This window comes from Mobula hypostoma, chromosome 21 (assembly GCF_963921235.1).
Source record: "Mobula hypostoma chromosome 21, sMobHyp1.1, whole genome shotgun sequence".
In the NCBI taxonomy this organism is placed as follows: domain Eukaryota; kingdom Metazoa; phylum Chordata; class Chondrichthyes; order Myliobatiformes; family Myliobatidae; genus Mobula; species Mobula hypostoma.
Genome location: NC_086117.1, coordinates 29494647 through 29520451, shown reverse-complemented (window position 1 = coordinate 29520451; position 25805 = coordinate 29494647).

Here is a 25805-nt window from a genome sequence, read left to right as displayed (position 1 = left end):
GAATATTCTGAAGGGAGAGGATGAGCAGCCAGTTGTCTTGGTACATATTGGTACCAATAACATAGATAGGAGAAGGGAGGAGGTCCTGAAGAGAGATTTCCGGGAATTAGGAAGGAAGCTGAGAAGCAGGACCTCCAGGGTAGTAATCTCGGGATTGCTACCTGTGCCACGTGCTAGCGAGGGCAAGAATAGTAAGATCAGGCAGATGAATGCGTGGCTGAGAGTCTGATGTAGGGGGCAGGGCTTCAGATTCTTGGATCTTTGGGATCTCTTCTGGAGGAAGTATGACTTGTTCAAAATGGACAGGTTACACCGGTACCCGAAGGGGACTAATATCCTGGCAGGAAAGTTTAATAGAGCTGTTAGGGAGGGTTTAAACTAATTTGGCAGGGAGATGGGAACCGGAATGATAGAGCAAAGGAAGGGGAAAACAGAAATAAATGTAAGATAGTGAGCAGTAAAGATGTCAGGAAAGACAGACAGGTGATGGGGCAAATTTGTAGCCATTGGAATGAGTTGCAGTGCAATCAAAGCAAAAAGTACCAAATACTGGTCTTAAGGTGTTTATACTTAAATGCACACAGCATAAGGAATAAGGTGAATGATCTTGTCATACAGCTACAGATTGGCAGGTATGATATTGTGGCCATCACTGAAACGTGGCTAAAGGATGCATGTCTCTGGGAGCTGAAGGTTCAAGGATACACGGTGTATCGGAAGGATAGGATGGTAGGCAGAGGGGGAGGCATGGCTTTATTGGTAAGAAATGATACCAAATCATTAGAAAGAGTTGACATAGGATTGGAAGGCGCAGAATCTTTATGGGTTGAGCTAAGAAATCGCAGGGGTAAAAGGACCCTGATAGCAGATATATACAGGCCTCCAAACAGCTGCAGTGATGTGGACTACAAATCACAACTTGAAATAGAAAAGGCTTGTCAGGAGGGCAATGTTATGATAATTGTGGGGTATTTTAACATGCGAGCGGATTGTGAAAATCAGGTCGGCACTGGATCTCAAGAGAGAGAATTTGTAAAACATCTGCGAGATGGCTTTTTAGAACAGCTTGTTGTTGAGTACACTAGGGGATCAGCTGTACTGGATTGGGAATTGTGTAATGAACCAGAGGTGATTAGAGAGATTGAGGTGAAGGAACCCTTAGGAGGCAGTGACCATAACATGATTGAGTTCACTGAAATTTGAAAAAGAGAAGCCGAAATCCGATGTGTCGGTATTTCAGTGGAGTAAAGGAAATTATAGTGGCATGAGAGAGGAACTGGCCAAAGTTGACTGGAAAGGGACACTGGCAGGAAGAACGGCAGAGCAGCAGTGGCTGGAGTTTATGTGAGAAGTGAGGAATGTGCAAGACAGGTATATTCCAAAAAAGAAGAAATTTTCAGATGGAAAAAGGATGGCTGACAAGAGAAGTCAAATCCAAAGTTAAAGCAAAGGAGAAGGCATACAAGGAAGCAAAAATTAGTAGGAAGGCAGAGGATTGGGAAGTTTTTAAAAGCTTACAAAAGGAAACTAAGAAGGTCATTAAGAAGGAAAAGATTAACTATGAAAGGAAGCTAGCAAATAATATCAAAGAGGATACTAAAAACTTTTTCAAGTATATAAAGAGTAAAAGACAGGTGAGAGTAGATATAGGACCGATAGAAAATAATGCTGGAGAAATTGTAATGGGAGATAAGGAGATGGCGGAGGAACTGAACGAGTATTTTGCATCAGTCTTCACTGAGGAAGACATCAGTAGCATACCAGACACTCAAGGGTGGCAGGGAAGAGAAGTGTGCACAGTCACAATTACGACAGAGAAAGTACTCCGGAAGCTGAATAGTCTAAAGGTAGATAAACCTCCCGGACCAGATGGAATGCACCCGCGTGTGCTGAAGTAAGTAGCTGTGGAGATTGCGAAGGCATTAGCGATGATCTTTCAAAAGTCGATAGATTCTGGCATGGTTCCGGAGGACTGGAAGATTGCAAATGTCACTCCGCTATTTAAAAAGGGGGCAAGGAAGCAAAAAGGAAATTATAGACCTGTTAGCTTGACTTCGGTGGTTGGGAAGTTGTTGGAGTCGATTGTCAAGGATGAGGTTACGGAGTACCTGGAGGCATATGACCAGATAGACAGAACTCAGCATGGTTTCCTTGAAGGAAAATCCTGCCTGACAAACCTATTACAATTTTTTGAGGAAATTACAAGTAGGCTAGACAAGGGAGATGCAGTGGATATTGTATATTTGGATTTTCAGAAGGCCTTTGACAAGGTGCCACACATGAGGCTGCTTAACAAGATAAGAGCCCATGGAATTACAGGAAAGTTACATACGTGGATAGGGCGTTGGCTGATTGGCAGGAAACAGAGAGTGGGAATAAAGGGATCCTATTCTGGTTGACTGCCGGTTACCAGTGGTGTTCCACAGGGGTCCGTGTTGGGGCTGTTTCTTTTTACGTTGTACATCAACAATTTGGATTATGGAATAGATAGCTTTGTGGCTAAGTTTGCTGATGATACGAAGATAGGTGGCGGGGCCGGTAGTGCTGAGGAAACGAAGAGTCTGCAGAGAGACTTGGATAGATTGGAAGAATGGGCAAAGAAGTGGCAAATGAAATACAATGTTGGAAAGTGTATGGTTATGCAGAAGAAATAAATGGGCAGACTATTATTTAAATGGGGAGAGAATTCAAAATTCTGAGATGCAACGGGACTTGGGAGTCCTCATGCAGGATACCCTTAAGGTTAACTTCCAGGTTGAGTCAGTGGTGAAGAAGGCGAATGCAATGTTGGTATTCATTCCTAGAGGAATAGAGTATAGGAGCAGGGATGTGATGTTGAGGCTCTATAAGGCACTGGTAAGACCTCACTTGGAGTACTGTGGGCAGTTTTGGGCTCCTTATTTAAGAAAAGATGTGCTGACATTAGAGAGGGTACAGAGAAGATTCACTAGAATGATTCCGGGAATGAGAAGGTTAACATATGAAGAATGTTTGTCCACTCTTGTACTGTATTACTTGTAGTTTAGAAGAATGTTGGGGGACCTCATAAAAACATTTTGAATGTTGAAAGGCATGGACAAAGTGGATGTGGCAAAGTTGTTTCCCATGATGGGGGAGCCTAGTACGAGGGGGCATGACTTAAGGATTGAAGGGTGTCCATTCAGAACAGAGATGCGAAGAAATTCTTTTAGCCAGAGGGTGGTGAATCTATGGAATTTGTTGCGAAGGGCGGCAGTGAAGGCCAAGTCACTGGGTGTATTTAAGGCAGAGATTGATAGGTATCTGAGTAGCCAGGGTTTCAAGGGTTATGGTGAGAAGGCGGGGGAGTGGGACTGAATGGGAGAATGGATCAGCTCATGATAAAATGGCGGAGCAGACTCGATGGGCCGACTAGCTGACTTCTGCTCCTTTGTCTTATGGTCTTATGGTCTTAAATGACAAGGACAGAAATGAGTATTTCTGCAATAGAAGGGCTGGTGCAGAAATGTGTAAGAGGGTAGAGTACTGATGAGAGGAATATGTGGCTGAAAAGTCTGCTGAGGATCAGATGGGATGCTAAGACTGCAAAGCCTGTAGTTCTGACTGTGAGAATGGTAGGCGAGTGAATGAGGGGAAAAGAAAAGCAATTACAGAGGTTTCAATTGCTTCTATGAGAGAATGACCAGGGTTTTTAGGAAACAAGCAGGTAGGAAGGGATTTCAATATAAAAGTGAGGATGGTAGTGCTGTCAGTCATCACCATCATGATGGATGAGTGAAATTTTGTGGGAAATTGGATACAGGAAGCAAGATTCTGGATGATTTCTAGTGTTTTGGAGAGGAAAAGGGGTCATTATAATGACTTTGAAAGAAGGATGACAATGGCAGAGGAGTCTGATCTGTTTAAGCTGAGACCGAGTGTAGGGTCAAGAGCAGAGTTGAATGAAGAAGAAATTTCTTGGCATAGAGGGCTACAAGGCTTTAGATTTTTCTATTTCAGAGAACTGGAGATCCTTAGCCAGTCAGCGTGTACAAATCTGAAATCAATAGATCACTGGATATGAAAGGTAAAACCGTGATCAGAATTCATACGGGACAGTGGAACTGAGGCATAGAATGAGCGGTGAAGCATGTCTTTAAAGGTCCACTCCTGTTTGTGTCTCCTTGTTGTTAAATCAACTATGTTAGCGGAAACTCATGTGAGAGTTTAATTTCATTTAAACCAAAGGCTATTTTAGATAAATAGAGAAGGGTGAGGTCTTTCTTTTGGCACAGATTAAAGCACTTCACGTTGTGATGACAACAGACTTGCTTCAGAATAAATCACCTAGATTGATCCCAGATGAAAGTGCTTTTACAATACTAGATCCAGTCCATATCCCGCTGTTTTAATTAATAGTCATCCGCTGCAAGTTTGCACATCAAAGAAATGTCTACTGTGATACTACATTCCAACAATTGGCTGGCAAAAAAACTCAGAAAACCAAAAAAACTGCCCTGCCTCTGGAAGAAATTTAAAAGAAGAAACTCTAGGCCGTAATTGCCAAATTCCCTGATTGGCCTTGTCAGGTTGCAACAGAACATAAAGAATTGAAGTCTTTTACTATTCTATAGTGATACCATGTCACAATGTCTCATTTTAAAATCTGCACAGGTGAATAGCTAATCTTAGAGCATCACTTCTGGTGTTATATTGTGACATATTAATAATTTGTTTCAAAAATAAAGAGCTGTCCATCCAAGTTTGCAGGTGACGTGAATTATGAGGGAGTACAATTTGTGTGGATGGGAGCAGGAATGTCAAAGTGATATATTCAGACTAAGTGGGTAAAACTATTGCAGACGGATGCTAACATTAGGAAGGATGAGATCATCCAGTCTGGAGCTAAGATGAATTGGAATACCTTTTTAAAGCCAGTACATTGAAGAAAGTCAATCTGGCAAAGTCACTGGAGTCTGTGCACACTTATAGAAAGTTATCAAATAGGCAAACAGAATGCAGTATTTTGTGTCGATTGTCACTGGTCAATAAAGGACAGGAAGTCATGTCAGAGTTATATACAGCTTTGGATGGATTCTATCTGGGGTATACTTTTGGTTTCAGATACCATATTGGCTGTGGAAGGGATATGATCTATATTAATGATTTTAATGAAGGTTTGGGTGTACTGTAGACAAATGTGCTAGAAGTGCAATGAAAGATAGGAAAGCAAGTTGTTAAGAGTGCATAGACTGCAAAATATTACAGAGAGGTATCATCTAGAAGTTAAGTTAAAATATAAGGCATCAAATTTAGTATAAAGAAAGAAAAACAATATATTGTTTTAATGTAGCAAATTTGCAGAATGCTGTGAAAGGGCAATCTCTTCAGAGGGATGTCTTCACATATAAAATACAGAAAGGTAGCATGCAGTAAGTACTAGGAAGGCAAGGGGAATATAGGCAGGTATTGTGCGAGGGATTGATTACAAGCTAGTAACTCTTGCTACAACTGTTACATCTTTCCATGCAGCAAGACAATGGACAAGGGATGTCGGGTGACTAGGGAGACACTCAACTCATACTTCACTGAACTGACGTTGCTTGTTCCGAATTGTACCTTCAGGGACTATGGCACAATCGAATACAGAATTTGAAATGCTAGATGTCCGCTGGGGGGAAACAGGCCTGGCAAAGTGTGTCACATTCTGTAGAATTCCAACTGTCTTTCTGCTCGAAAGTGGACAGGTCATGCAGTCACAGAAAAGCAGAGAAGAAAAGCATAGCAACTGCTGAAAGTGTGTAAATATTATAACATTATGAATAAGTAAAGGAAAAATGCTCAGCTTAAAGAAAGGAATACTTTATTTATTGAAATACAGTGCCCTTCCAGCCCTTAGAGCTGCACTGCCCAACAAGCCCCTGATTTAACGCTAGCCTAATCACAGGACAATTTACGATGACCAATTAGCCTACCAACCAGAGTGTAGGAGGAAACCGAAGCAGTCACAGGGAAAACATACAAACTCCTTACAGGGAGAAACGGGAATTGAACCCAGGTCGCTGGTACTGTAAAGCACTGTGCCATCCTATAATCACAAATGACAAAAAAGAAGATTCAATTTTCATCTTAGAGCAAAGCAATGAAGACAAGTCACAAGAAGAAGGAAACTAGTGAGGAGACAATGCCAGTTCACAATGCTGCACATGTGGACTACAAACCTCGTGAGATGTGGAGAAGATGATCAGGAGATCAAATTAGTAACAATGAATAGCGGACAGTGAGACAGATGAACAGAGTAGAGGAGGCCAAATAAACAGTACAGATCAGTGCTACCTTGGAAGGGACAGTCCTAAATAGACAATAGTGCAAAATATAACACCACTCCAAAGAAGTTTGCAAGGATTTGCAAAGACGTTTGCTTGAAGAGACAAAACAAGCAATAACAATGTACAACTACATTACCATAGAACCATAAGAAAACGGAAGGTGAAGCAAAAAAAATGAAACAAAGAAAGAAATCAAAGGAGACTTGGTTGTGCTTAAAGAAGTGATGTGCCAATCTTGAGTAACGGCTGTTTGAGGAGAGCTTGCCAATCGCTGCACTGGCCAGACATGAAAGCAGAAGAGAAGAATTTCACTCAAAAATGTGTTGTGAGTGATCTAAGAGAAATCTTCACCAGCCAAAACATCTCGTAGATGTTGTGCTCAAGTTTATGTTTATGTTACTGGATTGGAAACGTGTTGAATTTTTTATACAGAAAACAGATTAAATTGCAAGGAATTTAATGTATGCAGACTCATTTGGGTTTTCAAGAACACTAGGAGCTGAGTCTTTCACATGTATCGAAAGGTCAAAATGAACAACTATGAAAGGAAATATGCAAAAATTTTGGATAATCTCAAAATTAAAGAGTAACAGAGAAAAGACCATCTAAGTGGTGCATGTACCTGCAAGAATGATCAAGTCCATGAATGCAAAGGCATGGATCCATTCAGTGCTTTACTTCAGGAAGACTAATCGTATCATCAAGGATGTCTGCCACCCTGGCCATTCCCTTTTCTACCTTCTGGCAGAAGATATAGGTGCTTGAAAACCCAGATGACCAGACTGAAAGGCAGCATCTTCTGCCCTGCCATCAACTTCTGAATCAATCATCTTTTTCACATCCTCTTCCCAGTGGTGCTGCCACATTCTCAGATAATATATACAGTGGATTCTGGTTAATTGGGACAGATCAGAATGTGTACATTTTGGCCCAATTATGCAGTTGCCCTAATTAGCCGAAGTTTCATGGAAACAGCTAAAAAGGTATAAAAAGACAAACTATCATTTAACTAAGTAACAAGTTACATACTTAAGTGAAATACAGAACAAATTGAACACTATCAATATTTCTACAGTACTATAAAACTGTGTCTTAGTTCGTAATAGTTTTTGATGGAGGAATTAATCCAGTGGCACATACTTTTGATTGAATGTAAATGAACAAAATCAGTGCAAGAACATAGTGGAGATAATGGACTGTCTTCGTACATTGCCATTGACAATTGCAGCCTCCAAATCTTAACTTTCATTACAACATTCAAGATGATTGTTGATAACCTTCAAATTCTTCATAGGTCCTAACTTGTTGAAGTAGTGAAATTGTTTCATTTTCACTCCCAGCCAGTTCTGGCATCACCAAGCCTGAATGCTCAAAACCACAGTGAGCAACATGGTTCTGAATTGTCTTACTGCTCATTTCTCGCCAACGGCCAGTGACAAAAATCATTGCTTTTGAGCACAAGCACAAACAGCTGATTTTATCTGAAAGCTGTTCACTCTAAGTCTGATGCTGGTTATAAACTATTTGGCAACAGCCTCCTGCCCCAATTAAGCAGCATAATGTCCCAAATAAACAAAGGGAATCCCAGTTACTTTGCCGATCATTTGCTTTTCTTTAAGAGTTGTTCCAAATAAGCAGCTGCCCAATTAACGGGAATCCACTGTTTATTAATATATATTATCTCTCAAATATTTCATTACTGACTATTTTAGCATTTCTTTTTGTGCTTACTCCAGATCTGCTCTACTGTCTTGGAACCATTCTGCTATTTTGTACTCAGCCCTGTATTTTTTGTTGCATTTATTATCACCGTGCATATTTTGTTTCACATGAGCAAGGAATCTCATTGCACCCTGGTGAACATGACAATAAATTAATCTGGATCTGAATCTGAATCTGAGAAGGAACAGGAGGCAAGTGTTTTTCTCGCACACGTTACAATAGAAAGAATCTGATGTCCTGGCTCCGTCTTCTGTTTGTGCAAAGGATGTGGATTTGGTAATAAGGAAAGTTTATTTTCTGTAGAAGTACAGATGGTAGGCAATGCCAAGAATATCCAAATAGATAATTCCCAACTGCTTCAGCTGGCAATATGAAGCATTTATTCTTTTTCTGCAGAAGGATACTTGAGTGAGTGAATCTGGGCAAATCCATGGATATCCATGACTCTTTTAGATGACAGTCAACCATATTACCTCCCACTTGACAGACTTTGAAGCAATACTTTAAATTTACAGTCTCCAGATCTGTGAGCAGAAGATTTATGATGGAGAGCGCCATCCGTATGAACCTCTGAAGATCATGGTTAAAAAAATAAATTATCCATATGGTAGAACCGATGCTTGACCAGTTTAAATACTGGGCCAGACTGCAAAGGTCAAATACGAGTCGAATCGAGGGCCCAGGCATGAGAGTGTATCGAAGAGGCAGGACCAAGGTCAGAAAGTGAGGAATGACCTGCAGATTGGCCAATTTAAGCACAGGGCCAGATTGAAAACCTCAGGGTGTCAAAGCTGGAAGAGACTGACGGGCCAGTGTTCATCTCACTACTTGTGAGGTTTACTCATCTCTGAGCTGAACTGAAGCTGTAGCCTGCAACTAACAGTCTTCTGGACTGGCTGCAGTGTGGACTGGCTTTGTGGTTGTGAACTCACTTTCGTGAACTTCAATTCGGAGTGTTACTTACTTATTTTTATTGTTCGCATGATTTGGGTTTTCTCTGCACATTGGGTGTTTGACAGTCTTCTTTTTTTTTTACGGGTTCTATTGGGTTTCTTTGTGTTGTGGCTGCCTGTAAGGGGATAGATCTCAAGGTTGTATATACAATATACATACTTTGATAATAAATGTACTTTGAACTTTGAAAAAATAAAAAAAATGTGGTGTTAGTGTTTCCAGATTCCATACAAACACAGGATTGTGTAGTTTCATTGAAAATGTGATATGACGTTAATGTTAATCGAGCAATAATTTAGGATGTGATAAAGATAGATTTCTGCAGAGTTGATGAGTTCTCTAAGCTTCGAAATTAAGTTACATTCCTTTTGAACATGGACACAATGGATGTGTTCATGTGTATTATAATAGATAATCACAGTATCTACTGTACTTGACATTGTGGAAGTTCATTCAGGTGCTTCCAGTCCATAAGGACAAAGTTAAGTCCTACCTGGGCAATTACTACTCCAGCAGTCTGCTATCAACCATCAGCAAGGAGTGGGAAAATGGCATTTACAGTGGATCCAGGCAATGTTGACTCACCATTAACCTGCTCACTGGTCATCAATTCAGATTCATTTAAAACACTTCGCTCCTGAAATTATTCAAGCCTTGGTCTAAACCTGGATCAAAAAGTTGGATTCCAGAGATAACACAGGAATGAATACCTTTGCAGTATTTAACCAGGTGAACATCCAGCATGCCTTCTAAAATTGAAATAAATTCAAATCAGTGAAAGAACTCGCAGGATGCTTGTGGATGTTGGAGATTAGCTAGTTCATCTTTAGGATAACACCAGTGTTCTGTTCAATTTCCACTTCTACAGAAAATAAAGAAATCTATGCCAAAGGTGGAAAGCCCATTCAGCAATCAAACACAGGCAGATGTGTGGGAAGAAATACTCAAATCTCACAAGTGCCCAGGCAGTGAGCAAGTCCAGCAGTGGTCTTTAATCACCTCTCCGTGACCTTCAGTGCTATCACTGTCTGACTACCCACCCTCAACATTTTGTGGTTACAAAAGCTGAATTGAGACCAGCCAAAAAAAAGGAGAATCTACAAGATTGAGTCAGTGTCTGTCTGTTCTCTGGTGACTGACTCATCTCCTGAGTCCATAAAGCCTTTCCCTCATCTGCAAGGTACAGCAAGGTGTGATCGAGTATCTTCCATCTGCCTAGATGACTCAAGAATCTTGATACCATTAGGAACAAAAAGAATATACATTTTAATGTTATTATTAAAATTAAAAATGTATTATTAAAATGTTATTATTAAATTTATCAATAATTTTATTATTAAAATGTATTTTTCATTTAAAATTCATCTATACGTTGCATTGCAACAATTTGGGAAAGTATCTGCAACAGCATCTTTCTAACTCAGAACCTCCAGCAGCTAGAATGATGTTCAGCAGGGTCATGAGGGTACTGCCACATGTCATTCTCATCAGAGCCATGTAAACATTCTTCATAACTGGGTCTAAGCCTCTGAGTTCCCAACTGGTGGAATGCTCAGACGTAACTGGAGTTAGGCACTAAATGAGGCAATACCTCGATCCCACGAGTGACTGAAAGCAATGATAGCAATTCCACAGAGATGGTATTGTCATTCTTCTCCACACCTTGTGGCACACCAGACAGCAACCTTGCTGTTTCTTTAGCATTTTGTCTGACACTCAACAGGCATGCAAGGAACCAGCAGGGTTCGAACCCAGGGCCACTCACCTCAAAGTCCTGTGCTGATACCACCAGCCGGCTAATGGAGATGGTATAACAGGACATCAGTTCAAGTGAATAAAAGATATCATGTTATAAAAGCAATGAATGAAAATATTGCACTTCACGTGGAATATTCTGAAAATATGTGAGTATATATAAAATGATTAGTTGCCACATTTTAATTGTTGTTCAAATTCTTACGTTAAATAGAAGACTTTTCTTAGGACAATACTCAGCACAGTTTTGAACCACACTTCCCATTTAATCCATTGCACAGATTCTCAATATTTTTGAGATAATAGATCACAAAAAATACATACAGGGAGAGATGAGAAGCAAGATGCAGTTTCATTCTTACAGAATGGTGCAAAATCAGCAGAAGTGTAAATTACGCTGAAAAAACTTGCATCAGGAGCTATGCCTTTCAAATTTTTATCTTGTATGAGAACTTCAAATCCATGGAGTCCCATCAGTCAATCATATCAAATAAGTTAAATAACACCCAAAATCACTTCTGAAGCATTTTTAATGGTATCAAACTGCTTATATACATAAATTGGCAACCTATAGGTATCTAGCGTTTGTTGCTAACTCTTTAAGGTGGATATTTTTTAAAATAAATAGACATTGTTGATATTCCTCTTTATAAATAAAGTTTCTGCCTCCATTCAGAGGAAATTCTGTTTCTAGAGCATTAATCATGCAGTTCACCTAGGAAGAGAGAGAGAGAAAATGCATTTCACTTTTACTTATATTCCCACTCCACTTTGCTGTGATATACTGTATACCATTTTAATTTTAACTTGTCCTAAAACTGGCACTAAAAGCATTAGTTACACCCTGCAATTTTTATGAAAGTATATTGCAAAGGCAAAGAGTAATTATTAGAGCAAGCACTTTAAATATTAAGCAGTAAGATCTAGATGCATTTATTTATCACAATGTTTAATTTTCTCAATATACAAGGAGAGTAAATCTCCCAGATGAATTGCAATGCAAGCAACAGATCAAAAACACAATCAAATCAGAACACGTGGGCATAGTTCAAAGTTCAAAGTATACAGGAGTCCCCCCCCCCTCGAACGTTCGCTTTACGAAACCTCACTGTTACGAAAGACCTACATTAGTACCCTGTTTTCACTTTCAGAAGGTGTTTTCACTGTTGCGAAGAAAGGCAGCACGCGATAAAAAATCAGCGCGCGAAAAAATCAGCGTGCGCCCCGAGCAGTCACTCTCCCCAGATTCTTGTCGGCATTGCTTAAACACGTTGCATTGAGCAGCCGCTAGCAAGATGAGTTTTAAGGTGTCGGAAAAGCCTGAGAGAGCTCGTAAGGGTGTTACACTTAGCGTAAAACTGGACATAACTAAGCGTTTCGATCGTGGTGAACAAAGTAAGGACAAAGTGAGTTCGGCTTGTGGAAGCTGACAAAGATGATGTCGAAGAGGTTTTGGCATCCCATGACCAAGATCTGATAGATGAAGAGCTGATGCAATTGGAAGAGGAAAGGATAACAATCGAAACCGAATGCAGAAAGTGAAGCAACTGCGTGAGATTTTCGCTGCAATGATAAAGTACGACTTTAATTTTGAAAGGGTACATAGGTTTAGGGGATATTTGCAGGATGGTTTGAGCGCTTACAAACAACTGTATGATAGAAAAATGCGTGAGGCTCAGCAGTCAGGCAAGCCTTCCACATCAGCCACAGCAGATGACAAACCTCGACCTTCGACATCGAGGCAGGCAGTCATAGGAGAAGATGAGCTGCCTGCCCTGATCGACGATGAGATGACACCCTCGTGTCCCACCACCCCAACACCCGAGCCCCGGACAGATACTGTACTGATTCGCGGAGAATGCAGCAGTAGCCGGGAGGCACACAGCACATCTTTAAGAAAAAAGCTGAAATAAACATGCTAATTAATTAAGTGCCGCCTAGCACGTAATTGTCGGCCCAGAACAGAAGCGATGCAATCGGCAATCGGTACTGATCTGGGCCGACAATTACGTGCCAGGCAGCACCTAATTAATTAGCATGTTTATTTCGGCTTTTTTCTTAAAGATGTGCTGGGTGCCTCCCGGCTACCGCTGCGTTCTTCGTGTTATTTGGCATGATTTGGTAGGTTATTTTTGGGTCTGCGAACGCTCACAAAATTGTCCCATATAAATAAATGGTAATTGCTTCTTCGCTTTACGACATTTTGGCTTACAAACCATTTCATAGGAACGATCCACCTTCAGATGGCGGGGGAAACCTGTATTTATTATTTAAGTATGTATATGTTACTATAACCACATTGAGGTTAATTTTCTTGCAGGGATTTACAGGAAAAAATGCAATAAAATTTATGGAGAATTCAACCTAAAAAGACAAAGCTTGACAAGCAACCAATGAGCAAAAGAAGACAAACTGCAAATAAAAGATAAAGATAAATCCGAGAACATGAGTTGCAAATATTTCTTTGAAAGTGAATCTGTAGGCCATAGAATCAGTTCAAAGAGTTGCTGATTGAAATTGTAGAGTAATAACTGATCCTGAATCTGGTAAGGCCTCTGTGCCTCCCGCCCAGTGATACCAACAAGAAGAAGACATGGCCTGGATCGTGCATCACACATCAAAGTTGCTGGTGAACGCGGCAGGCCAGGCAGCATCTGTAGGAAGAGGTGTAGTCGACGTTTCAGGCCGAGACCCTTCGTCAGGACTAACTGAAGGAAGAGTGAGTAAGGGATTTGAAAGTGGGAGGGGGAGAGGGAGATCCAGAATGATAGGAGAAGACAGGAGGGGGAGGGATGGAGCCAAGAGCTGGACAGGTGATTGGCAAAGGGGATATGAGAGGATCATGGGACAGGAGGTCCGGGGAGAAGGAAAGGGGAGGGGGGAATCCCAGAGGATGAGCAAGGAGTGTAGTGAGAGGGACAGAGGGAGAAAAAGAAAGAGAAAAAAAAAATATATATATATATATAATAATAATACGTAAATAACATATGGGGTATGAAGAGGAGGTGGGGCATTAACGGAACTTTGAGAAGTCAATGTTCATGCCATCAGATTAGAGGTTACCCAGACAGAATATAAGGTGTTGTTCCTCCAACTTGAGTGTGACTTCATCTTGACAGTAGAGGAGTCTGTGGATAGATGTATCAGAATGGGAATGGGATGTGGAATGGCCACTGGGAGATCCTGCTTTCTCTGGCGGACAGAGCGTAGGTGTTCAGCGAAACGGCCTGGATGGTGGGAGTCTTTGCTGATGGATGCAGCCTTCTTGTGGCAGCACTCCATGCAAATGTATTCAATTGTAGGGAGGGCTTTGCCTGTAATGGATTGGACTGTGTCCAGCAGTTTCAGCATCCTTTTCTGCTCCTGGCCATTGATGTTTCCATACTAGCTTGTTCCATAAGGAGAGATTGAAAACGATAAGTCCCTACTCTTTCAAGTGGAGAAAAACAGACGAGACAAGCAAGATCCTGAGAGGAGGTGAGACAGAAAATACTCTCTCCCTTGTCTGATACTCTAGAATCATGTTTCATGGTCATTTAGAATGAAGAGGAAAACCTCTTTTATATAGAAGTTTTTAAACCTTTGGGGATCTTTAGAGGATTATGAATGTTTATTCATTAAATGCAATCAAGAATGAGATCAAGAGATGTCTCTTTATTAGTGGAATCAAGGGAAGGGAATATAGTGATATCAAAATGTGTTGAAGGCAAATATAACACATAATATTATTGAATAGGTTAATCTCTCTAAATGATTTAGAAGCATTGCATATGGGCAAATAAATGGAACATTTCAGAAGTTGTATCTTATACTTTGTCCTCTTTTATTAACTAAAATTGTGGAACTTCATTATCACCTTCATAGAATTAATTATTTGCTTTCTAATCGAACTGGTAACAACTTGGCACCAGCACAAATGTCACCTTTATGAGTGATGTTATGTGGGGTGAAATTTAAAATAAAAATTAACATGCTGACTCAATCCTGCATCACAGGAAAGTTTTGAATTGATACATCTGAGTCAGAATACAATAGTCATTGCAGTCAATGTCACAGAGATGATTTTTTTTGGATGAATCAGTCTTTACTGATATCATGACCAAGCTTAAATATTGAGATTGGAAGCAATTGAAGTCAAGTCTAGCACAATGATGTCAAACCTCAGATGAGTGATCACAGCACTTTGAGCATCCTTAGATGTCTGCAATATTTAATTGTAAAGGTATCTCTGCATGTAACCACGGTCAAAGTTGCAAAAGTTTAGCTCTGGGATAATAAAGAAAAACACTAAAATAAGCAAGCCTTGTAGACAGGACAATCACACCCTTGATGAGCATGTGACAGCCAAAGGTGTTCCAGTCTGCACCATTGACACTGACTATGCTTTCCATGAAGAACAACCCACATTCAGGCAAATGCCATGTAATTATGGATAAAGGGTGCAGCCTAACCAAGTACTACTGGTGATAAAAGTGGATGAATGTTTGAACAGGAAGAATTGTCACAAGTATTTGTTAAATAACTTAAACACGAGAGATTCTGCAGATGCTGGAAATCCAAAACAACACACACAAAATACTGGAGGTTGACAACAGGTCAGGCGGCATCTCTTCATTTCCATAGATGCTGCCTGACTTGCCGAGTTCCTCCAGCATTTTGTGTGTATTGTTTTGTTAAATATCTGCTCACTGATATCACTAAGCTTTCAGATTAGATTCTTTTTGGGTGTACTGGATCTGTTGAGGGGATGGATGAAGACAGGGGGATTTGGGAGATACCAATATATTCACTTGATGTATTGGCATTTACTCCCGGAAATGAACGACATGACATTTCAAAACAGTGTACTGCATCATAAAGGCAGATACAATGACAATTATTCCTTAGTGACAAAGAGTTGATGGGCATGTGAGAGTGAATGAGTTGGCGCTCCATGGGAAATAAATTATTTCCTTACTGCCCATTATACCTGCAGTGGAAGTCCTCCATCTCTGTCTGTCCTGAGTCACCCAGATGAAGAAGGATTCTTCATTGCTGTTTCCACAACAATTTTGTTTGACCAGTTAGAGTTGTTAGCCCTGAGCTGAACCTCTGAACATGGAGGACCGGGGACCATACTTAGTCTGGCTACCCTTTGACCTATTTGGCATGGGGGACCTGACCAAGAGCCAAAGCATAAAGCCCTGACTCCAGCCAGCACAGCTCTCCGGGTCACTGAGGCACGCAAGCCTCCAAACCCAACGACAAGGTTGTGGACCTCTTCAGGAGAAAATTTATTGGGCTGATAGTATTGCTAAGGTGCCGAGCAGCACAGGGCCCAACAGGCTAAATAGCCTCATTCTGTGCTTTAACAATTAAGTATTCCCTTTCCATTACAGAAGTAAGGAACAGGAGAAGGAAGAGGTGTTTGAGTCTGCACTGTTATTCATTTAGATTATGGCTAACCTTTAACCTCAGTGCCATGTTTCTACTCATCCCCATATCCCTTGACTCCCTTAATATTCCGTTATTAGTTGGAGTCATTGGGAAACATATGCTTATGTTAGAATGATTTTAATATTCTCAGATGGAAGTATACAATAATCATCAGCCTGACTCACAGCTGCACAATTAAGAATATTAGTCACTTCATAAAAATAGAAAGGCAACATTATATTTTCCAATCGTTATTTAGTCACTGACATTGAGAAAAACTTTAGGGAAAAACAAAAAAGATTTGTACTAATATCTGAAATGCTTAACTTTATAATTGCAGAACTTTGTTATTAAAGTGAGATCAACTTGTCAGCTATCTATTTAATGCCAGAGTTAATGCAAAGATCAAGGTACTTATTGAATAGCAAAAAATCTATGAAATCACTAAAATGCTGGTGGATAGCCATGAAAATAAACTGAAATGTTCAGTATTTCATCATCTCATGAAGGATAGTGGTTATCTTACAGTAGTGTTACACTTCATCCAGACTTCTGCAGCAAGATCTGGACAATGCTACTTAGAAAGGGTGCATTAGCCCTGAAGAATGAGACACACAGCTTCAATAGAATCAAAATAGAACCAGGCACAAAAAATAACTTGCAGTTTGAGGAAATTTTGTGCCATCTAGAAATTAATTCCTTTGCAAATAGAAAGTTGAAGGGTGAGGATGCGAGATATAGTTTTAACTGCTAAAAAGACAATGGAAATTAAAATCACTCTTTAAATACTCTTTCAGAAACACTTTTTCACAGGAAGGAAATATAAATCTGGAATTCTCTCACTAAAGAATTGCTAGATTCTGGGCTGATAGATTTGCCACACAGTATTATGCAACAGACAGACATAGAGGTGGTTCGAGGGACTGAATAGCTCATTCCAGTTTTGCGGTTCTACATCAAATCATAAGATTCCACCTGAAGTCAATGTCAATCAGGCTTTAGATGATCTGAGCAATGGGATCAACGTGCACAAAACAATGCACCCCAAAGCCTCCACCATAGCTTTGGGGGATTTTAACTAGGCCAGTCTGAAAAAAATCACTAAACAATTACCATCAACAGATCACTTGCAATATCAGAGGAAAATATCCTTAATGCTCCCTCCTGTTGGTTGGCACAAGTTTTCAGAGCCTTAGCAGTTACTCCATCAGGGCCTTCCGCCTTGCAAGGGTTCACCCTCTTTAAAGACAACCTAACATTGGCCTCTGAGACAATGTCAGATTTAAGTTTGCTGATGACACCACTGTTGCTGGCCAAGTCAAAGGTGGTGACGAATCGGCACACAGAAAGGGAGGCTGAGAATCTGGTTGAGTGGTGTCCCTCACTTAGCATCAGCAAAACTGAAGAGCTGATTATCAACTACAGGAGGAGACTGCCAGAGGTCCCCATTAGAGGACTGGTTGCTGAGAGAGTAACCCTGTGAGTTCAATCTGAGAGACCAAAGCAAAGGCTTCCTTCAGGAGGATGAACCTATGGAAAGCATCCGTCACATATCACGTTTTGTTTGCTTTTTGATTCTGTACAGCGAGAGCTCAGGGAAACCGGCATTAAATTCCCTGTATGAGCCCACATACTTGGCGATAATAAAGGGTTCTGATTCTGATTCTGATATGGGGTATCTGGCCGTACTGAAGACCTGCGCTGATCAGCCGGCTGGAGTACTCACTGAGATCTTTAACCTCTCGCTTCAGCACTCTGAAATACCCTTCTGCTTCAAACTAGCTTCAATTATACTGCTGCCTAAGAAGAATATGGCAACCTGCCTCAATGAATATCGTCCAGTAGCACTTACATCCACAGTGATGAATTGTTTTGAGAGGTTGGTGATGAAACATACCAACTCCTGCATGAGAAGTGACTTGAGTCCACTCCAATTTGCCTACTGGTAGAACAGGTCCATGGCTGCTGCCATTTCATTGGGTTTTCACTCAACCCTGGAATATCAGGACAGCAAAGATGCATACACCAGGATGCTCTTTATCACTACCATCATCCCTCAAAAGTAATCAATAAGCTTCAAGACGTTGGCCTCAGTTCCTCTCTGTGAAATTTCATTCTGAATTTCCGCACTTACAGACCCTAGTCAGTCAGATTGGCAACAACATCTCCTCCACAATCTCCATCAGCACAGTGAACCACAAGACTGTGAGCTTAGTCCTTTGCTCTATTTGCTTTATATTTATGATGGTGATCTGAGCACAGCTCCAATGCCATATTCAGGCTTGCTAATGTATGCATCTTTGCTGTTGCTAGCCAAATTATAGGTGGCGATGAATTTTACATAGGAGGGAGATTGAAAAATCTGGCTGAATGGTGCCACAACAACAAACTCTTACTCAATATCAGAAAGACCAAGGAACTGATTATTGCCTACAGGAGAGGGAAACCAGAGGTCCATGAGCCAGTCCTCATCAAAGGATCAGAGGTGGAGAGGGTCGACAACTTTAAATACTTTGGTGTTATCACTTCAGAGGACCTGTGCTGGGCCCAGCACATTAGTGCAATTACGAAGAAATCAGGGCAGTGTGTCTACTTCCTTAGGTGTTTGCGAAGATTTGGCATGACATTTAAAACTTCGACACACTTCTATAGATGTGTGGTGGAGATTGGCTATATTACAGCCTGCTATGGAAACACCAATGCCCTCGAATGGAAAATCCTACAAAAAGTAGTGAATATGGCCCAGTCCATCATGAGTAAAGCCCTCCCTGCCATTGAGCACATCTACATGGAGCCTTTTCGCACCATCCCGGTCATGCTCTCCTCTCGCTACTGCCATCAGGAAGAAGGTGCAAGAGCCTCAGGACTCACACCACCAGGTTCAGGAACAGTTATTACTCCTTAACCATCAGGCTCCTGAAGTAGAGGGGATAATTCACTCAATTTCACTTGTCCCATCTCTAAAATGTTCCCGCAGCCAATGTACTCATTTTCAAGGATTCTTCATATTCTCAATATTTATTGCTTATCTGTTTAATATTTCTTTTTCGTTCTTTCTGTTTGTATATGCACAGTTTGTTGTTTTTGTCTGATTAGTAACTGACTGACTGGTGAATTCTCAAACTAGAGAATATCTGCAGATGTTGGAAATCTGAGCAACACACACAAAATGCTGAAGGAACTCAGCAGGTCAGGCAGCATCTATGGAAAAGAGTACAGCCGATGTTTTGGGCCAAGACCTCCAGTACTTTGTGTCACTCGTGCATTCTATAATTTCCTTTAGAATTCACCGTTTATGAAAGGTATATGTTAAAGCTCATACGATTTAGATTTTAAGATCAGTTATAAATGTTCAAAGAAAACATTTGCCAGAATGGCAAATAAATCACAACTTTTGGTTTTTCATCAACAACAAACTTCTAATTCCGGAAACACCATGGAAATTCTGTCAGAACAAGGTCTAAATCATTTCAAGGAGGTGGCTCTCCAATTGTTCTTTCCAAGACCAGCTGAGTTGATCAACGTAATTGGTTCACACGACTTGAGCCACTAGCCTCCAAGCCTCAAAGTCAACTTAAACATGAATTAGATCCCTTGATGCAATCTTCCTCCTAAAACACTGGCTCATAGTTGATGGAAGAGAGCCAGCTCAGAGCAGGACCTTTCTGACTAGAAAGTTCTGCCATCCCAAAAATGCAAGCAAAGAAGATTAAGTTTCATTCTTGTGTTGTCATGTCAAGAATGTTTGTGTATTCAAAAACACAAAAAACTGATTATAATGCTATTAATATTATATTTTATGAATATTAACCATTAGTTTAAATTATAATATTAATATAATTATAATAAATTGTTTTGTGTTCAATTATTATTTAATATATTAATTATAAATTAGAATTATGAATACCATGAATATTTATTTTAAATAATAAATTAAATAACAATAAATATTATTTTATATAATATTTACACACATAATTGAATACCGTACATATAGATCGACTGAATGGCTGGAAGAAAGGAAGTTATCTTGTACCTGTCTTTCTATTTGTGATTCCTTTCTGGGCTCGGCTGGACTTCATCCAGCATAGCCTAGATGATTTTCAGCAGACAGAATGTCATGCCTGTTTTGGGAATCTGTGGACATTTGTGCATCCCTGTTGCCCTTCATGTGGAGTCCTGTGCTGGGGAGCACTAATCAGCTGAATGGAAAGTAAGGCTTTGGCCTTTACTCCTGAGTCCTGAACATCCATCCAGTTATGTAAGTAGATGGTAGTAATATGAAGAAAAACTCTTGGCTTTTAAATGTAAGGTCTGGTCCAATATGTAAGTTGAATTTTTAGAACCTAAACACAGTTCCCTTTCTCTAGCACAATGCCAAATGGAATTCTTTGTAAAATATTCCTCCAGAGCTCATTTGTTCTAATCAGACACCAAACACCAGCAACTCTGGGCAGTTGATACAATCAAATAATGTCTATAAATTACAATTTCCAGCCAAACATTTTAATATATTCCAAACTATTAAACCCGATATGAAACATTTGAACTCGATGTAAATAGTTTAATAAATCACTATATACTCTAAGGCAAAATAGCCAGTAAGCAAATTCAGCCATACTTTTGAAAGGGAATTTTTAATATAATATATTATGTCCATCAAACATCATAATCCACTCAAAAATGCCCCGGTTAAAAAGATTGAAGGTCAAAACCTAGAATAAATTATCCTTGATTTTTTTCAAGTTTCACAAAAATCAGGTTTTACTCACTGGTATCCTAATTACTTATGGTCCATTTTATATTGCCTGGATGCTTTATGTTCTTTGAAATCCTGAAAGTCAAAAGATGATCTTTTTTTCCAGCATCCTCCCTGCAGAGATATTATAAAATTATTATGACAGCAATTTTTGAGTAAAATGTGATGCTAATGATTCTCACACATTTCTTTTCCTACTACATTCTGAAGTGATGGTTCCCAATATTTCCTATGCTTAATTTAATCCTTAAAATACTAAATCAAAGCTCACTAAAAAGGGATTTATAGTGATATTTCACCAGCTATGTAATGATTAGACTCCTGGTCCCTGCCAGTTCAATTTGTATCTCACTGAAATCTTTATGTTTCAAATGGTGGTGGATTTGAAACAATCAACACTTAATATATAAATGGCTGTTAATGCTGGGGAATATGTGGCTCTTAGCCATACATTTACTACCTAGAAAACCTTAGCAAAGTTATGCAAGGAATGTTCCTTCAAAGGGTATTTAAACATTTAGGGATAAAGTAATATCTTTTGCATTTTATTGCAGGATTACAAGGTAGATATGAAAAAGTCAGCCAATTCTATCCGTCTTCCCTTATCCATCTAGCAGCATGAAGAAGTTTCTCCACTTAGTGATATATGATGGAAAGTAAACAGGATTTCTTTTGATAGATGAGATGCTTTCAGAAGTTTCTAATGGACCAAATCTTGCAAAATTATTTTCTGTTCTGATACAGGATAAATAAAAAGTGACATTTAGAAAGTCTTATCATAAGTGCAATTTCATTCAATGTCTGTTCATGGTAAGTTCAGTTCTAAAAGCATTTGCCCTTCACAAAAGTTGCCTGAGTCAATGACATCTATTCATCACACCAGCTACAATTCACAAACTCATACGATGTTGGTACATTTACAGGCAGGTGCTTACCTCTGTAATTCTTACATTCAAGCATTTGAAAACTGAGCCAAATTTAAATGCTAAGTTAACAACGTTGGTATATTCACTCATATTGGATTGAAACCATGCTTTCTTTTCATTTACCCATGAGATATCATACATGCCCACATTTACAGAAAAATTATATTACATTCAAAAGTACCAATATTAAAAATGCATGCCTGTGGATGTCTTGGTATAGAACTTTTCCTTCAATTTTCTGTTTAGCTGACCTGGTTTTTATTCCTATTAATAGCATCACCTAAAAGCTAATTAAGATGCTACCATCATCATGTCCACTGCAAACTCAGTCTCCATTTCAAACTCAAGCCAAAGAGAGGAGGCGCTCCAAGGAAGAAGTTTCAGGTTGGCAACCTCCAGTCAGCTGAAGTGAAAACTGACTTTCAGACGAATCTTCAGTCGAGGCTTCAGGATTCCCAGTTTCCCTACAAACTCCTCTCCAGAAGTGCTTTGGGAACACCTAAAAACCACCATCCTGCAAACCTCTGAAGAAGTCCTAGGGTTTTCCACAAAGAAGAACAAGGATTCGTTCAATGAAAACAACCAGGAGATCCAAGAATTGCTGGCGAAGACGAGATCCGCCCACCAGGCGCACCTTGCTCAGCCGTCTTGTCCTGATAAGAAAGCAGCCTTCTGCCTTGTATGCAGCAACCTCCAGCGCAAGTTTCGAGAGATTCAGAACGTGTGGCGGACCAACCTCGCAAAGAGAACTCAGCCTTGCGCAGACACCGGTGACTACAGAGGGTTTTATGAAGCCCTGAGAGTGGTGTATGGCCCTTCGCAGCAGGTCCAGAGTCCCTTGCAAAGTGCAGACAGTCACGCACTCTTCACAGACAAGGCGTCCATCCTGAACCGGTGATCAGAACGTTTCCAGACTCTCTTCAGCGCCAACCGCATGGTCCAAGACTCAGCAATTCATCACATCCCACAACAGCCAGAGAAAACAGAACTGGACAAGATTCCAACCCTAGAAGAGACAGTCAAGGCCATAGAGCAGCTGAAAAGTGGCAAGCCAGTGGGAGTTGATGGAATCCCACCTGAGACTTGGAAGCATGGGGGCCCAGCGTTACACAACGAACTCCACGAGTTCTTTGTCTGCTGCTGGGAACAAGGTAAACTACCACAGGAGCTCCATGACATAGTCATCATCGCTCTGTATGAGAACAAGGGGGAAAAGTCCGACTGCTCCAACTATCATGGGATAACTCTTCTCTCTATCGCAGGAAAAGTCCTCGCAAGAGTACTCCTGAACAGATTGGTGCCCATCATTGCAGAAGAACACGTCCCAGAGAGCCAGTGTGGCTTCAGAGCCAACAGGAGCACCACTGACATGGCATTTGTTCTCTGGCAGCTCCAAGAGAAATGTAGGGAACAGAACAAGGGATTGTACGTGACATTTGTTGACCTTACCAAAGCGTTCGACACTGTGAGCAGGGAAGGTCTGTGGCAAATCATGGAATGACTGGAATGCCTCCAAAGTTCCTCAGTATGGTTATCCAGCTACATGACGATCAGAGTGGCCAAGTCAGACACAACAACGACCTCTCAGAACCCTTACCAATAGGCAACAGAGTAAAGCAAGGATGCGTCCTCGTACTGACTCTCCTCACCATCTTCTTCAGTATGATGCTCGAAAGGGCCACAGAAGACCTTGATGACGAGGACGGTGTCTACATCCAATACCGCACCAATGGCAGCCTGTTCAACCTGAGGCGACTACAGTCCCACACCAAGACATTGGAGCAACTCATCCAAGAGCTACTCTTCGCCGATGATGCTGCCCTTGTTGCCCACACAGAGACAGCCCTGCAGTGTATAACATCCTGCTTCACAGAGGCTGCCGAGCTCTTCGGACTGGAAGTCAGCTTGAAGAAGACAGAAGTTCTCCATCAGCCCACACCTCAGGAAGATTACCACCCTCCCTGCATCACCATCGGTGAGGTAGAGCTGAAGGTAGTCCACCAGTTCAGCTACCTGGGGTGCACCATCTCGTCAGATGCCAAGATCGACAAAGAGATTGACAGCAGACTGGCAAAGGCAAACAGCGCGTTCAGCAGGCTGTACAAAGAGTCTGGAACAACAAGTATTTGAAGAAAGGCACAAAGATCATGCATGTACAAAGCCCTTGTACTGACCACCCTCCTGTACGGCTCCGAGTTGTGGGTCATCTACCGTCACCACCTACAACTCCTTGAGCATTTCCACCAGCGCTGCCTCCGCACCATCCTCAACATCCACTGGAGTGACCTCGTCACCAACATCGAAGTCCTCGAACAGGCGGAGGTCACCAGCATCGAGGCCATGCTATTGAAGACGCAGCTGCGCAGGGCAGGGCACGTCTCCAGGATGGAGGATCATCACCTGCCCAAGATTGTGCTGTGTGACGAACTCTCCACTGGCCACTGTGACAGAGGGGCAACAAAGAAGAGGTACAAGGACTCTCTGAAAAAATCCCTTGGTGCCTGTCACATTGACCATCGCCAGTGGTCTAATCTAGCCTACGATCGTGAGGCCCGGTGACACACCATTCACCAGTCTGTTTCCTCCTCCGAGAACGCACGCAGGGCTGGCATTAAGGACACAGCAGCATCCAAACCCAGAACAGAATTTCCCTTGCAGCCGCTGTGGCCGGGCCTGCCTGTCCTGTATTGGCCTTGTCAGCCACCAGCGAGCCTGCAGCAGACGTGGGCAGCCCCCTTCCTAAATCTTCATTCGCAAAGCCAAACCATGATATTACATTCAAAAGTACCAATATTGAAAATACATGCTTGTGGATGTCTTTGTTTAGAACTTCTCCTTCAATTTTCTGTTTAGCTGACTTGGTTTTTATCCCTAATTAATAGCATCACCTAAAAGCAAATTAAGATGCTACTAGTTATAATGCTGATCAGTTAGTTCCTTATGTTGTTGATTGTGAGTACTGTTGGCAAAATAAGATCACACTGATAATCCGCAACTAGCTTCTTGAAATGCTTGAGGCCTTGTTTTAAGAGAACGTACGTGGTATTGTTGAAGAGATTTCCAGAATTTTAACCCAGTGGTAGTCAGGGAATTCCATGTGTGTTAGGTATCTTCAAGAGGAATTTGGTGTATCCGGCTAGTCCTTCCAGACAGGTTTAGGAGAGGTATTGCTAAAGTTGGGCAGCAGGGTGGATATACCGTACGTCTCTCCCAAAGGAGGTGGTAAGGCGCTCCTTCCTTTCGCTAGCCTGCAGGTCACCCTTGCGCCAGGTGCAGCACCTGCTTGCCGGACCCCCCTCCCCAGATCAGGGTCACATGAAGCCATGGGAGCAGCTGGTGGATGATTGTAAGAGCAGCCAGTGCACATTACAAGTCCTGGTTATGTGACCACTGACACCAGGCAGGCCATCTCTGAGGAGTATTGATAATGTCTGGGGTCACCAGTCATGGAAAGACACTGCCCAGAAGAAGGCAATGGCAAACCACTTCTGTGGAAAAATTTGCCAAGAACAACTATGGTCATGGATCAGTGTTCATCCATTGTCGACGTCGTTGAGGACCTTGACACCATTATGATGGTGTCGAAACTAGTGCATTATTTGGATTTAAGTGAGGGAGAGTTGCGTAGCGTCAGCCTCACTCTCTCTTCCCAATTCCCATCTAGATCCAGTGGCAAGACAGAGTTGAGACGGCTGGAGATGGGACTAGGTGCAGTGGATGACCAGGACGTCTTCTGTGTCTTGTCCTGCTCTACACGTTCCACGACGCTTGCAGAGACCACCTTCCTGACCGTCGGACCTTCCATTGGTCTCGTCCACTCAGTCCGCAGGAGTCTGTCTTCACATGCTGGGATAGACAACTCCCTATCTCACCGAGGGTTTGAGACCCATCGGCTACCCTCACTTGGTTTAGCCGGCTTGTGGATAGAGATATATGTATATATGTATATATAGAGATAGGGTGACAGATAGAGACAGATAGAAGACG